The sequence below is a fragment of the Hemiscyllium ocellatum genome, chromosome 1 (assembly GCF_020745735.1).
Source record: "Hemiscyllium ocellatum isolate sHemOce1 chromosome 1, sHemOce1.pat.X.cur, whole genome shotgun sequence".
Classification (NCBI taxonomy): Eukaryota; Metazoa; Chordata; class Chondrichthyes; order Orectolobiformes; family Hemiscylliidae; genus Hemiscyllium; species Hemiscyllium ocellatum.
Window position 1 is genome coordinate 36,646,952 of NC_083401.1, and position 16,514 is coordinate 36,663,465.

At 43.3% G+C, this 16,514-nt stretch overlaps 1 protein-coding gene across 4 annotated transcripts in view; it reads left to right on the plus strand.

The window, feature by feature from the left end:
- Positions 1–540: 540 nt before the first annotated feature.
- Positions 541–16,514, plus strand: part of LOC132828619 (fibroblast growth factor receptor 3-like) — a 139,280-nt gene continuing 123,306 nt past the window's right edge. For all 4 annotated transcript variants that reach the window (XM_060845706.1, XM_060845786.1, XM_060845865.1 and 1 more), the window contains exon 1: positions 541–1,126. The gene's annotated coding sequence lies outside the window, so the exon portion shown is untranslated. The remainder of the gene's footprint in view (positions 1,127–16,514) is intronic.

A 16,514-nucleotide genomic window follows, 5' to 3' on the forward strand; every position in this document is an offset into this window, starting at 1 on the left:
AGCTGAAATATCTCTACTGGGGGGGGGGGGGGGGAATATGGAGAGTTATTGCCTTACGCTGCACGGTCACTTTGCTCCATCGCAGACTGTATATTAGTGACTAGCAAATACATTTTCACAGCAACATGAAAATACAAGTGCGCGATTTTCCCCAAGTTCCCGAAAAGGGGGAATGCGGACTGCTCAGGGTGCTGCTTCCCAAGTGGAGCCGCCAACACTCGGGAACTTGGGAGGGATTTTTCTGCACTTGTTTGCAACTCGGGCGGCTGGTTACACATTGGGCAGTGAGACACAGGCTGCAGAGAGAGAGAGAGAGAGACAGGGTGGGGAGAGTGGGATCCTCAGTGCAGGGTGAGTGCGATTTTGCCGGCCTGACAGGAGATGGGGAGGAGCCCCTACTGCTTTCACTCTCTCACTGCAAGTGCTCACATTTCAGCGCGCCGAGTGGTTCCACCGAGTGAAATCTGATCCTCCCCCCGCCCCTTCACCCCCACCCCCAACCTCTCTCTCTCTCTTCTCTTCATTTTCTCTCCCAGCCGCTGGCTGTGCTCTGGCAGTTAAAGTTAGCGAGCCAAGGTTTCACACATGCACACACACACTCCGAACACAGCACAGAGAGAGAGAGAGAGAGACCAACCAGCAGACCCTGTGTGAGGAACAGTGAGTTGGAAGGAACAGCAGCAATCCCCCGGCTCTCCCGACCTGGCATCTCTCCCCCTCGAGCCACAGAGCGGGCTGATACAACAACCAACATTTATTTGTGTTTGTTTAAACAAGCTGAGAGGCGTGAGGGGGCAAGTTGAAGAGAGAATGTCCAGAGATCGCCGGTGAAAACAAAACAAAAAAACCCATCGGGGGTGCGGGGAGGAGGGGGGGACAGAAGGTGTTAACAGACTGAGTCAATGAGGCACGGAGCGGCTCGGTCTGACTGCCAGAGATTGCTGTTCCTGGAGCCGCTGACAAGTTTCCAGCCCGCGGGATTCACGTTGGATTTACAAATGACTTAAAACATTTTCTCGACTCCTCGTCGTTTTGATTTGTTGAATCGGCTGGAGGGGGAAATCGTTGAATGTTGGTGGGTTCCTGACTGAATCGGACCAGCAACTCAGGAGCATCGTTCTACCAGGTCAGTAAGTCTTGTTTTCGGCCCCCCTCTCTCTCTCTTCTCCCCCCGCCCTCATCTCTCCCACTTTAATATGAATGCAGTGACCAGTTTGATCGGGCTCTGGCTGGGGGAGCTGTGCAGGACATTGCCTGAGGCCAGTCCACGTTGAGGATGGTGGAGGGTGGGAGGTGTGTGAGAGAGAGCTGGGCTCACTCAGAAAACAAGCAGCAACGGGACAGGGACCGGGGCAGGATGTAAACAGCGTTGAAGGGAGGGACGGAGGCACAGGGGGTTTGACAAGGAGTGAACTCGCTGTGAGTGCACGGAACACACTCTCAGAGAATCCCGGAGCTTGTTCTCCCGAGAGTCGGCGTGGTTCAGGCTGAAGGGACCGTTTACAAACCTGTACAGTAGAGAACTGGCGTAATCCGCTGAAATAATGTGAAAATAAAGTTCCCACGGGCGAATTGTTTATGGGATTCGGCTCACTATTTATTGCCTGTCGCTAATTGCCCAATTTACCACATTTGTTTTGGGACTGGAGTCACATATCGGCCAGATCAGGGAAGCAGGGCAGATTTCCCCTTTTCTGAAGAGCATCTGTGAACCGAACTTTTTAAAAAAGTGATTAAAATAAAACAGTTACAGTTAGACCAACTATTAACATTTTTAACCACAAAATATATTTGATTCATAAACAATACATACACAGTCACAAACACAGTTCGGCTCTGTACAGCAGCTTATCAAGAAGACAAACACTGGAGTTTGACATCTATGAAGATCTCTGATCTGTATGAAATTTAAATTTGATCACGTATGATGGTGAGATCCGAGATCTTGTTTATAAGCATGAACGGATTTCTCATCTGGTTACATTAACCTGTGATACTCTTGCAAAGGTTTAACTTTTAATATGATCCCAAATAGTCGGGTGTCAGCTTCCCCTTCACCACCCCGACCCCCCCCCCCCCCCAAAATAAACAGCCAGACAGCGACAGTTCTGTATTTAAAATGCGGGGTGATGGGTGCAGGGTGAATTTGCTGGTATTAGACCTCTCCAGGACATACCGAGCTCTCGGGCACAGGCTGCCGCTGCAGTGTCTCTGAGCGGTGATGAATTGGAAGCTGGGGGTTTGACCCACACTACAGCTTCCCACGTCAATTCAGGGGACTGAGGTTTATAGGGGACACTCTGAACTGAAAACCCCGGAGCACTGTTCCCCTCCAGGGGCTATCGGAGGCTCGTCCGTGGCGGAGTGTTCTACCGGGATAGGTTCTGTAACTGTGTTGATATTCCTGATCACTCGCCTCCCCTTGCCTCGAGTTTTACCAGAGGTTCCCAACAGCCCCATTGTCGTCCCTTTCCAGTCCCCATCTGGAGAAGGGAGTTTTAAAAAGATTCCGCAAAGGAGTTGTTTGTGTGTGTGTGTGTGTGTGGGTGGGGGGGGGGGGGGGGGGGTTGAAGAAAATATTTGGGAAATTCCTTTCAATTGGCTGGTTTGGTTTCATCCCTCAGTGTTAAATTGGCTTGATTTTAACATAATAAACCAAGTATTCAAAGTCAGAATCTGTCTTCAAATGCAAACGCTTAACTTTTCATCCGCTGGACATTAGAAAGAGGAGACTTCTCATGATGAGGGTTTTCTTTTTAAATCACATCTTCCTCCCCAGTGGCTCTCAAAACAAATTCTCCAAATTGCTGTTTTTATTGAGCTATGAAGACTACGATAATTTTTCAGTGGACGACCATAAATTTCGCCAGGTCTCTCTCTCACTAACACTGGATAATATCGCTGTGATGTCTCGGGGTGGGGAACCTGACAGTTTCTCTACAAGCACTATCCCTTTCCAAAGGCGATCCGTTACATTGCACTGGCCTTCCTTTCAGTGTCGATGGCGACCTCTCCGCTGGAAGCTGATTCTTACCGAGTCTGAGTCACCACCTGAAAAGTGGCGACTTGAGCTTTAGAGACATTAATCCCAGGGAGAACTGAAGTGCTGACCCAGACAGGAGCTTGGCTTGTGGAGAGGCAGTGGGTGCATGTCCATCAGCAGCATTGCAGATTTTCTGTGAGAGGGTTATAGAGGTATAATCAACGCTCAGTGGTTAGCACTGCTGCCTCACAGGGCCAGGGTCCCAGGTTCGTTTCCAGCCTTGGGCGACTGTCTGTGTGGAGTTTGCACATTCTCCCCGTGTCTGCGTGGGTTTCTTCCCACAGTCCAAGGACGTGCAAGTCAGGTGAATTGGCCATGCTAAATTGCCCATAGTGTTAGATGCATTGGTCAGGGAAAACAGGTCTGGGTGGGTTACTCTTTGGAGGGTCGGTATGGACTTGTTGGGCCGAAGGGCCTGTTTTCACACTGTAGGGAATCTAATCTAATCTAAATCCAGCATCAGCACCCAGACAGGTAGGGTTGGGGTGAGGAGAGCTTTAAGTTCCATCATGGCTTAAGTTCTGTTCATTGTATTTTCAATATTAATTTTTTTAAAAAAAATGCGGATCAGAAATGTGTAAAAAAAAAACAAAAAGATATCTGAAACGATGGGTTGATATTTCGAGTATGGCACCGACTTTAAACCTCTAAATGAGTACATTTCAAAGTTTATAGCTGTCTATGAAAGGATTGTCAAATGTTTCTCTTCCTGATGTTGCCTGGACCCACTGTGTATTTTCAGTAATTTTATTTTTCAAGAACTGCATAGAATCTATGAGGGGCATTTACATTGTGTGATGGAAAATATATGTTCAGAAACTTGTAAAAGGGAGCTCAGTGTAGAGACTGAAGACCTATTTACCCTGCTCAGCATTTTTCAACTCCCTAGTGTAGTATTCAGCCTTATGGTTACACAGTGTGCCATTCTTCTGAATGTACAGTGCACTCCTGTGAGACTATTTCTACAATATTGTACACATTTATTAGCAATGTAGAAGAGTGAACGTGTGCTGTAAACAGAAACAGGCATGTGTGTAGAACAAAGAAAAACCTGCCAAGACAAAAAGGAGACATCTTTGGGGCACCTCAGATTAATGACATTGACTGAGGTGGGAAATAAATAATTAGCCAGTTAGCAGTTTGTGGTATGTGAGGGGAGGGCTAACATTTGTAGAATGATACACTTCAGGAAAGAAAATGAGCCTTGTTGTACACTGAGCTAAAAACAATCTACATCAAGCAAACAGACCCTTCTTTGAAACAATCTGAGTTGATGGACTTTCCGTAATGAAAAGTATTTTAGCCTTATTAAAAAAAACCAACAGCACTTTTCAAGATTGTTTTTTCCTTCCATTCTGCATATTTAGTCTTAATAAATTGGATTTCATAAAAGGTCAATTCAAAGAATCCAAATTAAGCAGCTATGTACTCAGCAATGGGATTTTCAAATAAAAAGGATGTCTCTTTTTGGTTTCTGTGTGCCACTGCAGCCTTGAAAGGGTCACATCACTTTGACAGTGCTATCTGAACTGATAAAAATAAAAATAACCTGCCTGCCACCAAATCTAGGACAAATGTTATATTTGAGAACAACTGCTCATTGGTTATTTTAGTGGTTAGTGTTAGGTCCAGCCTTCACAGCTATCTTTGCTTTTAACATCACTCAATAGTTTTTATTGGGTCACGTTTTCTCAATCATTAAAGTGCATATTGTTAGCCTGTGGTATACCAGATAGCTTCAGGCATGAGCAGCGATGAGGCATTGCTGTTATCAGAATACCCCATGTTCGGGGAGGAATGATTAACTGGGCATTCTGCTCCTGATCATTGCTTTTCTGTGTGTGTGTGTGTGTGTGTGTGTGTGTGTGTGTGTGTGTTGGGGAGAGGGACATGTTTAGCTCTGACATGAGCATTGGCCATTTGAATGAGATGCAAAAGGTCAATAAGTGCCTTATGTACTTTATGCAAGTCAGTGGGTGGAATCCTAAAAGAAAGGAGGAGGGTGGGAGAGACAATGTTGGGAAAAGATATATGGGATCCATTTAAAAGTAATTCATAAATAACCTTTTTATTATCAAATCTCAGTTCTATGAATCATCCTTGTCCTAGAATTTGCCAAACTGTCTTTGGTTTTGATAATTTCAAGAACACTGCTGTGGTGAAGTGAAGAATTCTGCTATGTAATCATAATGCAAACTTTTCCCTCCCAGCTTGCTGTATAAATTGGGGATGATATAGCGTAAGTTTGTGATCTGTGTTGAGTTAGCTGGTATCAAATGGAGCAATGGTGGGAGTTTGACAAATGTAGGGCATAGGGCAAAAAGGCTTCCCCACCCTCACGCTACCAGAGGAGACAATCAAAATGAATGTTGAACGTTTTCAGCAAAGGACTCTGCATTGAACAGCCATCACCTAATTACTGTCTAGACTCATAGGTAAAGAATGAGTTTGTCAGTGAAGTGCCAAAAAGCTGTTACCCAACAAAAATGAGGAGGAGAGAAACAATTTATTAATGTTGGAGAGGAAGGCAGAAGACTTTGGCAGAAGCTCCATAGAAGGTATATAACATTTGGGGAAAAAATTATAATTAAAAGGGCAGAACTTGCATTTACATAATCAAAGTGCTTTATAACCATTCGAGGTTTTTGAAGTTATTGGATTGGAAATGCCATTTTGATACAGTAGTCATGCTATAGATATATTACCCTGTCGCAAAATATCACTCAAAGCTGTGTAAATGTTGCAGGTTAGAACGCTACCCCAGTGAGGGTGCTGCTGATTATTGAAACCATTAAAATTGTCCAGCCGTTTCGGTGAAGCAAATTGTTATGATTTCTCAGCAAAAAAATTTATAGAGTAACTGTGTTTTTACAGCATGGAAAAAAAAACTCTTCAACCCATTATCAGTCAATAAGCATCTATCTACTGTAAGATCTGTCTTAAAAGACAAGTGATATTTCCACACTAAGCTTCCCAGCGAGTCAAACAGCAATGGCAGCTTGCAATGCAATTGGGTTCCCTCCTGGGTTTTTATCTCAGTGAGCTGATCTCAGCCAGGACAGTGATTGTGGTCATTACTGTTCAAGGTCTGGACTAAAAAAGGGAGAAAACGACAGCAACAATGTGCATTGATGTAGCACCTTTAACATTAGAAAGTGTTCCACAAATCCATGGCTTCCCAGTCCTGATGGTTATCTAGTGACCCCTGCTGGAATGTATATGTGTACATTTTCAATTGTGTAATGCACCATGGAAACAGATTGATAACCCCTACAAGTTTGCACTGGTATTTTTCTCCATTTGTGCAATCTCAACTAATCCTACTCGCTCACTTCTTCCCCAGTCTCTTTAAGATATCCCTTTTTCATGCAGTGACCTGATGATTGTCAGATAGGGAAAGGATTGGGTCTGGCTCTGAAGATCCTCCCCAGGCTGCCAGCACTCACTGTCTAGACTCGCACATGAGGATTTACAGCTCGCATGAGGCCCCAAGTGGTGGTTCTGTGGGAACCCCGCCCTAATGAAGAGGCAGTGCCTTCAATCGAGGAGGAGGAAAGATTAAAGAAGGGGAAAAGGGAAATACTTGCTTATTCTGGATATTTTCAAGAGTTTGTCATTTGAAACTAAACTCAAATCCGGATCACCAGATATTGACACTTGGTTTGCAAAGCTCCTGCAAAGCCGAATCTGTGCTGAGTTGAAGGTTATACAATGCGTCAAAGTGTGACTTATTTTCTATTCTTGTCTCATAAAGATGTATTTGTTTTTTACTCTCAGTTTTTCCCTTCCATATGCTGGCTTGATGCCAACAGCAGAATTTTGTGCAGCTCCATCTTCAGATCTTCCTTCTTTTTGTTGTTTGTTCAACATTGAATCCATCAGGCCTTTTATAATTCACCTTACGCAGAGAACCAAGCCGTTCAGTGTAGCATTTTCCTTCCAACTCCAAAACAAGTCCAACAGAACGGTTTTCCTAAAATGCCTTATCTCATTGCCACTCTCCCTTACTTACAAATGACAAATGTCAATAATTCTCCTAGTTCCACAGTCAACCCACTCCTCCCTTAAACAATACCATCAAAAACAAGGCATCTGATCATCTCTCTCTTTTAAAAATGAAAATGCATGATGGACAGTAGTTGCCTCCAGAAAATTAAAGAATAAATTTTATAGGGAATAGTTGTGGCTCAGCTGGTAGTACTTTTTCCGCTGAATTACAAGGTTCTGGGTTCAAATCCCACTCCAGAAATTAAACACATAAATCACAAATGTACACACCTTTGTAGTACCAAAGGTGTGCCACCCTGTTTGAAAGACTGTCTTCTGGATGGATGTTAAACTAGAGCCCCATGTGCTGCTCTGCTAGATGTAAATGAGTCGACAACATTATTTCCACAAATAATTGGTGATCTGGTCAATATTAATCTCTCAGTCAACATTACAAAAAGAAGATTACCTGGGCATTAATCATAGAATTGTAGAATTCCTGCAGTGTGGAAACAGTACCTTTAGTCTAACAAGTCCATGTTGACCCTCTGAAGAGTAACCCACCCAGACACATTTCCTCTACCGTGTATTTACCCCTGACGAATTCACCTAACCTACACCCTGAACATTATGGGCAATTTAGCATGGATAATTCACCTGACTTGCACATCTTTGGACTGTGGGAGGAAACTGGAGCACCCAGAGGAAACCCATGCAGATACGGGGAGAATGTGCAAACTCCACACAGTCAGTCGCCCGAGGCTGGAATCGAGTCCCTGGCTGAGCACATTATCAGTCACGATCAAATGTCAGAGAAAACTTGATGGGCCAAATGGCCTAATTCTGCACCATATGAGCACTGCACATTAAGTGCAGTGTTTTCTTCATTGCACACTCAACACCTACTCGATTGGCTATAAAGCATTTTGAAACACCTTGCGGCTGTGCGAAATGCTATATAATGGCATGTTTTTCTTTTTAAAAAACGAAAGAACTGTAGACGCTGTAAATCAGTAACAAACACAGAAATTGCTGGGAAAGCTCAGCAGTTCTGGCAATATCTGTGGAGAGAAATCAGAGTTAATGTTTTGAGTTGTGTGACCCTTTCTCAGTACTGGAAAATCGTTCTGACGGGCTTGTCTCTGAGTTGGGAAGAAAAACGTTACATTAAACAGTCTCTTTGGGCTCTTTCCCCACCTGTTGTTACCTCCTTACCAATCCCCCGAACAATAGCCCACCCACATCCATTCCCCTACCCCATTACTTTATTTTTCCCCTGACTAATGCACTTCACCTACAAATCCCTCGAACACTATGGACAATTTAGTATTTGGTGATGAAGAGTTAACCTCATTGCTGTGAGTCTTGGAGGCCTGACGAGGTAAGAAGGACAGATTTCCTTTCCAAAGGGACATTCGCGAGCCAGCTGGGTTTTATGCCTAATGACAATGGTTAGACAGCTGCCATTAGGCTTGCTTTTAATTCAAGAATTTTTTTATTGCATCCATATTTTACATTCTGAGGATTTAAACCCTACCATCAGAGCATTAACCTGGGGCTCTGGATTAATGGTCCATAGCCTTTCTGTTTTAGGTAATAATTTCTTCATCACCATTACTGTGAATGGGTTTCCATAAAGTGGTAAAATATAGGTGCAGAATTAGGCCATTTGGCCCATCAGGTTTGCTCTAACATTCGATCATGACTGATATGTTTCTCAACCCCATTCTCCTGCCTTCTCCCCGTAACTCTTGAACCTATTACCAATCAAGAACTTATCTATCTCCGTCCTAAGTACATTCAATGATTTGGCCTCCACAGCCGTCTGTGGCAATTAGTTCCACAGATTCGCCACCCTCTGGCTGAAGAAGTTCCTCCTCATCTCACTTCTAAAGGGTTGTGCCTTCACTCTGAAGCTGTGCCTTCAGGTCCTAGTCTCTCCTACTAGTTGAACATCTTCTCCATGTCCACTCTCTCTATTCAGGCCTTTCAGTATTCTGTACGTTTCAATGAGATCGCCACCACCCCATATCCTTCTAAACTCCATCGAGTGCAGATCCAGCTGGTCCATTATAACTTTATATGTTCTGAAGAGTCATTCTAGACTTGAAACATTAACTCCGTTTTTCTCTCGCAGATGCTGCGAGCTAGACCTGCTGAGTTTCTCCAGCATTTTCTGTTTTCATTTCAGATTTTTATTTATTTCTTTTGCTTGAAAACCCATCCCTCTTTAACTGTCTGTTCCACCTTCTCCCTTAAATATCTCTCACTCTCCTAGTCATGCTATCATCCTCTCTCTATCTGTAAAATGCTATGTTTATTGACGGAGCTCCCAATATCAATTCCAATGGTTCCAGTTTATCCAAGTGACGCGTACGAAAAACAATGAAGTGTTCAGGAGCTATTGTGGGACATCCGAAAAGAACAACAAAAATGATGTCACCTGCGATATCTCCTTCCCACACCAGAATCGAAATGTTTTGGTTTAAAGATTAGCCAGGCAGCAGAGAGCAGTGACAGCAGCTAATGTTGAGTGGTTGTAAACAAATGGATGAGGAGGGTGGCAATAAATCTTTAAAGTCAAGTGACAGTATTGGGTTATCATTAACTGTTGGCTTTATGTTGCGTTGCCTCTTTACTAAGCCTTGCAAGAGTCGAAGTAGCATTATAACATGATACACAGCCCTGTATCCAAGTGTGTTGATATTTAACTCACTCAGGGTTTCCCAGTTGTTCAGTAAGCCTGCCAGTAAAGCCTGCATTTATTAACACCCATGAAGATCAAGAGTCTCCGCTAATATCTCGGTTCAGTTTCTTTTCAACTTTTCCCATTGTCACCCCTTTATGCTGGTCATCAACGTTTTTGGATTTGGTGGGCAGCTTTTCAGTGACTTGCTCTTCTTGCTGCCAAACCTGTCCATTTATCCAGTCTGGGCACTAGCACCAAGACTTGCTGTCTTGCCTGTATCGATGGCAAGGTTCCTTCATAAATACCTCAGCTTGAATAACCTGCTAATACTTGCCACTTAGCCTCACAAATGAAGAATTTTCACTTGGGGTGAGATAATAGCTGATATCCAATACTTGTGGAAATTTACTGTAATGAGAATGAAAAATATTTAAGCTAGTAATAAATCCTTTCAGTAATTTTGTGAACAGTGTTTTGCACTTGGACGGTTGGTTCAGGAGCATTGCTGTACTTGTAATGCAAATTCTTCCCATTCTCCCTACACCTCTCGCCAACCCTCACCGTCACCCCACGAAAAAGCTAACCATATGACTTTAAACGCACCACTAACTATTTGTTAAGGTTGCTTGTATTAATTCACCACCAACATTTGACTAATTAATTGGTCTAATCCATTCAGCTATAACATCTCACTCTGATGTCTTGTGAAAACCTGAAAATTTCTTCCTAATTTGTTGATCTGCCCTGAGTCCTGTATGATTGTACATTTGGCCACAAGGCTTGGATTGCATTCAATAAAATGTTTCTTTCTTTAAAAATCCTGCATCATTTAAAATGCAAGTGGTGGAAGTGTTCACAAAAGTATGTCTAAAATCTGCTGGAGAAAAGTTTGCAAATTGAATTCCAAGTAAGATTGTCCTGTAGGATGGCTTAATAAAAGGGACACTAGACTTTCAGCATCAAATGTTACCTTGGGGCATTTGGCTGGATGAATCATGACGCGAGAGAGCTCTTGCTATTCCTGGTTTCACTGTTAGCTCTCTGCTCTTAAGTAATCTGTAGTGGAGCTCACTGCAGGAAATCCCGGGACAAAGAACCATGTCACTGACCTCAAGTACTTGAGGTGCCGGGGTAGGAAGCTGCTGAAGGGACAAAGGAGCCCTCAGAGCAACAGGACAGGTCACTGAAATGAGCAGATGGTACTTGAGCGGTCAGAACAAGGGAAGACAAATGGGGTTTCTTGCCGTGTGAGACAGGCAGCTTCTATTGACATTATGGAAACGAAGGCAAGATAGAAGCTTTGGAAAACTGTGTGGCTTGTTTACAAAAATGCAAAGTCTGCGGTTCATATGCAGCAGACAGATCTTTGATGTGCAGATTGTGATCATCTATTCACTGAATTAATGCCAACTGGAACACTGGACTTTGTTTGTTTTAAAAACAGTGAGCAAGGTCAGCAATAGATACATTCTGTGTTTTTCTCATTAAATTCCTTGGATCAAAAGTAAAAGGCATCAGCTCGTTTTCATCTGAGGTCATTGTTCAGTACACTTGGTGTTGATCCCAGATAGTGACGTCTAGTTGAATCCAGTTGTCCACAAACCTGCCTGTTGGCTTGATACATTTTGAAAAGTTGCATTCGAGTTTACTTTTCAACTGAGCAGAGAGAAATCTGGAAAAACTCAGCATCAGTCACATACTTGAAATATTGCAACCTGTCTTCCTCTCAAGTAATGCTGACCTGTGTCTTCTGGTTTTAGATCCATTTTCCAGAATTCCAGAAAAGTTGCAGTTTTCTTTGTGGTTCACTTCTCACACTTAAATGCAGTGCAGCTGGTGTTCATTCTTATTGACAGACAGGGCAACTTGCATTCACAATGCACCTATAATGTAGGACAGAGGCCCAAGGCACTTAACCAAAGACTTGGTCACAGAGGTGGTTTTACAGGAGGATTAGAAGCTGGAGAGGTGGAAGGATTGAAGGAGGGAATTGAAGGAGAAAGTGCTGGAGATCAGAGCTGAAAATGTGTTGCTGGAAAAGCACAGCAGACCAGGCAGCATCCAAAGAGCAGGAGAATCGATGTTTCGGGCATGAGCCCTTCTTCAGGAATCCTGAAGAAGAATTCCTGAATCCTGAAGAAGAAGAATGACTGAAGAAGGGCTCATGCCCAAAACGTCGATTCTCCTGCTCTTTGAATGCTGCCTGACCTGCTGCGCTTTTCCAGCAACACATTTTCAGGAGGGAATTGAAGGGAAGGATCAAGGGTTGGATCAGTGGCCAATAGCGGGACTGGTGTAGGGACATTATGTAGAGATTGCACAGGATGTTGGTGAGGCCACTCCTGGGGTCCCGTCTCGAATTCTGGTCGCCCTGTTATAGGAAGGATGCCATTAAATTGGACAGGTTCAGAAGCAATGTAACAGGATGTTGTCGGAAATGGTGGGTTTGAGTTATAAGGAGAGGTTGGGTAAGCTGGGACTCTTTTAACAGTGGGGTGACGTATGGAGGTTTATAAAATCAAGAGAGATATGGATAAGGTAAATGGAATGCGTCTTTTCCCTTGCATTAGGGATTTCAAGCCTAGGAGGCTTATTATTAAGGTGAGGGGAGAAAGATTTAAAAAGGACATGAGGGTAATCTTTTTTACCCAGAGGATGGTTCATGTGTGGAATGAACTTCCAGAGGAAGTGGATGGTGCAGGTATCAGTTGCAATATGTAAAATACTTTAAATAAGTACATGAATAAGAAATGTTTGGAGGGATATGGGCCAAGTGCAGGCAGTGGGACTAGTTTTGTTTGGGATTATGATCAGCATGGACTGCTTGGACTGAAGGGTGGATTTCTATGCTGTGTGACTCTATGACTCTGTGGTGACCAATGCACAAATGGGCATCACAGCCAATCCTCTCATGGTTTGACATGTATATTTTCTACCAAGTTTCATGAGATATCAATCAGCAGCTAAATTCTGGATAGCTTTCTCCCCACCCTGAGCTCACAGTGCTGAGACCAACTCTATAAAATCCCAACTTTTGCCTTTGACTTAATTCACTGATCAACCCCCTTACTGAAGCTGGAGCTTCTCCTTCCCTTTGTCATCTGTTATGAGGAGATACAGTTACTGTTCATTATATTTCCACAAAAGGAGAACAATGTTTGCATGCTTTCAGAAATATTTTGGGTGTTGAATACCGCATGGTGGATGGTTTGCAAAAATCATAGATTGCCACTGATAGGAAGGTGGATCGAAACTTGTTTTAGCTTGGGGCAAACTTACGTTTCAGTGCAGGGTGGGCGGGGCAGAGGAGCTTGTGCATGCCAGAAATCAGGTTGTCCTCAGGCTGATTGGTGGAGATGCAAGCTGCCATTGGTAGGCATTCAATTTGATTCATCCACATAATTTGCTAATATCATTGTGGTTCAAAGTAATTATTCTGCTCCTGGTTGCTTATATAACAAATTTAGAATACAGGTCGTTCTGCTATAACATGTGTTTTGTTAATGCAGATTTGTTGCAATGCGATTGATGAATTAGGGACACTCTACCTAAAGTGTGAACATTTAAAGCATGCATTGGTTATGACGCGATTCCAGCCCCATTAGTTTAAATGGTGCTGCTATTATGTGATTTTCTATAACAGGAGATTGCACAAGAATGGAACTAGCAGAACTGACTGTACTTAAATTGTTCACAGAGTAGTTTTGCCGTTCCCTGTTTTCCACTCTGTTTATATTACACTTTTTCCTTTGACCTCCTTATCAGAATGTAATGATGACTTATTGGGATAGGACTTTGTAATCTTCAGCTTCCGTAGCTAAGTGAACCCTAAGTCGCAGCAGGAGAGTGTGATGGAATATTATCTATTTGCCTGGATGAGTACAACTCTAAAGACATTCAAGAAGCTCAACAGTATCTAGGACAAAGCGTACTGCTTGATCAGCATCCCCATCCACCAGCTTCCAGTATTCATTCCTTCATCAGCAATGTACAGTGGCAGCAGTGAGTACCGTTGACAAGATGCACTGCAGTAACTCACGAAGGCTCCTTAGACACCACTTTCCAAACCTGTGACCTCTACCACTAAAAAGGATAAGGGCAACAGATGCACAGGGACACTATGTTCCTCTCCAAACCACAACCCACCCTGATTTGGAATTATATAGCTGTTATTTCACTGTCACTGGGTCAAAGTGCTGGAATTCCCTCACTGACAGAACCAACCAATTTTCCACTCATGCCATTACCTTCACTGCCTTCCACCTATCTTCCACTACACAGTCACAAGCTGGGCTGATTGTCAAATCCAAGGTCCTTCTGGAAAAATGCCCTTCAACCAATGGAAATGTATGTTACACTAGATGGCCTTTACATTTTGCATGAAATTGTACAGTGCAACATTTCTGTTCTTGTGCTTATCCAAATCAAAAAGGCTAGATATATCTTGGCTTAAAATCTAACGGGGTTGCCGATTGTGCATTCATAATTCTCCTTGATACGACCACCATTCGTGGCACGGTGACACAGTGGTTAGCACTGCTGCCTCACAGCGCCTGAGACCTGGGTTCATTTCCTGCCTCAGGCAACCAACTGTGTGGAGTTTGCACGTTCTCCCCGTGTCTGCGTGGGTTTCCTCCGGGTGCTCCGGTTTCCTCCCACAGCCCAAAAATGTGCAGGACAGGTGAATTGGCCATGCTAAATTGCCCGTAGTGTTAGGTAAGGGGTAAATGTAGGGGTATGGGTGGGTTGCGCTTCGGTGGGTTGGTGTGGACTTGTTGGGCCGAAGGGCCTGTTTCCACACCGTAAGTAATCTAATCTAATTCCCCAGATTCAACCAATAGGGTCACGTACAATCTCAGCTGCATAGAAAGGCCCATTTGGTGTTATATTCACTTGAACACAAATGTTAGAGTACTGCGCTCTGGGAATGTATCAATGAATTGTAACAATTTACGAACAGCCACAGCCCAAAAATTGTAGATGTTTGATTAACAATATTAACCATTATCCTCAATCCACACATATTGAAGAAAAGTTAAGATTCCATATGTAGTGAGATAGAAGTAGGTTTTCAGTATATAAGATGCTTGACACAGTGAACTATGTTTGGAATCAGAAAAAGCCATATCTTTAACATTGGACTATATTAGACATGTGAGCAGTTAAGCTGTTTTATGATGGCAATGTTAGGGGAAAGGACATTGGCCAACACCAAAATCTTCTCCTTCTAATACTCGTTTGGTCTCATCCGGAGTCCCTTAGCTAATTCTGGGCAGTGCTCCTTGGGAAGGACTTGAAGATTTTAGAGAGGAAGCAGAAAAGATTTACAAAAATGGTTCAGGAAAGAGGGACTTCTGTTGCATGGGTGGACTGTGAAAGCAGGGGTTGTTTTCAGAGAAAGTCGTGAGGAGCTTTGATAAAGGAGTTCAAAGTCACGAATGAGGAGACAGAGAGAAACTAATCCCATTGGTGGAAAGATCAAGAACTAGAGAACACCGATTAAAAAGTGACCTGCAAAAAAGGATCATAAGTGGTGATATAAGAGATCACATTTTAACACAGCAAGTACTTAGGATCTGAAGATTGCACAGGAAGTGGCTCCACTTGTGGCTTTCAAAGACAACTGGGTAAGCATTAGAAGGCAGTGTTTTCAGGGCTCCAGTGACAGGGTGAGGAAGTGGTGAGGACTATTTTATTTGCTGTTACAGAGGGCTAGCATGAATCTGATGGGCCGATTCTCCTTCTTCACGCTGTAACTGTACTATGATGTTACGATTTTCTGGCTGCGCTTACCATTGGCAATTTTGGCTCTTACTGTCTAACAGCATTGAAAACAATTTTTATTGTGTTTGAGACGATGCAATTATCTCACTCTGCGTGTGCTTACTCCTCCCCAAACAGTGATAACTGATGTCAGGTGCCCCTTCAGTGAGCCCGCACGTAGGTGCAGAATGAGGAAAAACCATGAGCTTTTAATGTCTCTGCAGCAGAAACCCTGCCTTTTCTGTGAAAAACACTGACACATGAAGTATCCAAGCTCCCTGCTGGCATTCATATTGTTGTTGTAGAGCCTGAGGGTTGAGTTTCTCATCTGACAGGGAACAAGAACTGGTGCCAGTGGCATTTTGTCTAGAATGCAAACTTCCTTCACAAGCATAAACTTTGAAGTGTAAAAGAAGACTTGGGGGCAGTTGGGAAATAAAGGATACCCTAATGTGAAAACCTGTATGCAGTATCATCAATCATGTCCTTGATAAAAGGGTTAAAGAGGTACTGCTTTCTAAGACTTGCAAAGCTACAGCCATTTTCATTGCCCTGAAATTATTCCATGTTTAAATGCAGGAATCTATGCCTAGAAGCCATAATCTCCTGATGCTAATGAGCCATTCAACAGTTAAGATGTTTTCAGAGTTTCTTGAGAGCTGATGTGACAGGTAAATTTGGTTTTTAACGGGATTGGTACAACGTGCAGTCAGTGGGCTAACGTATTAAAATGGGCCCAAGAATTTTGGGGATTATCTCCAGGTTTTTTTCTGTTCTCTCTTAAAGATGAACTCTCACTGGAAACTGGTCGACAGCAAACCTTCTGGTACCACCTGAATGAGGGGGTTTTCTTGTGTGAGATTGCATTCGAGTGGAGATTTTCACATCAAGGAGATGGTCAAGGCTTAACTAGTTTTTTTGCCATTGCAGATAACACATTGGACCTGGTTTCGTTTCCTGTTTATCACTAACACCTTTCCAGGAGGACTGGGGCAGACGTAGGATACACTTGGTTTCTCTCCCTCTCTCATT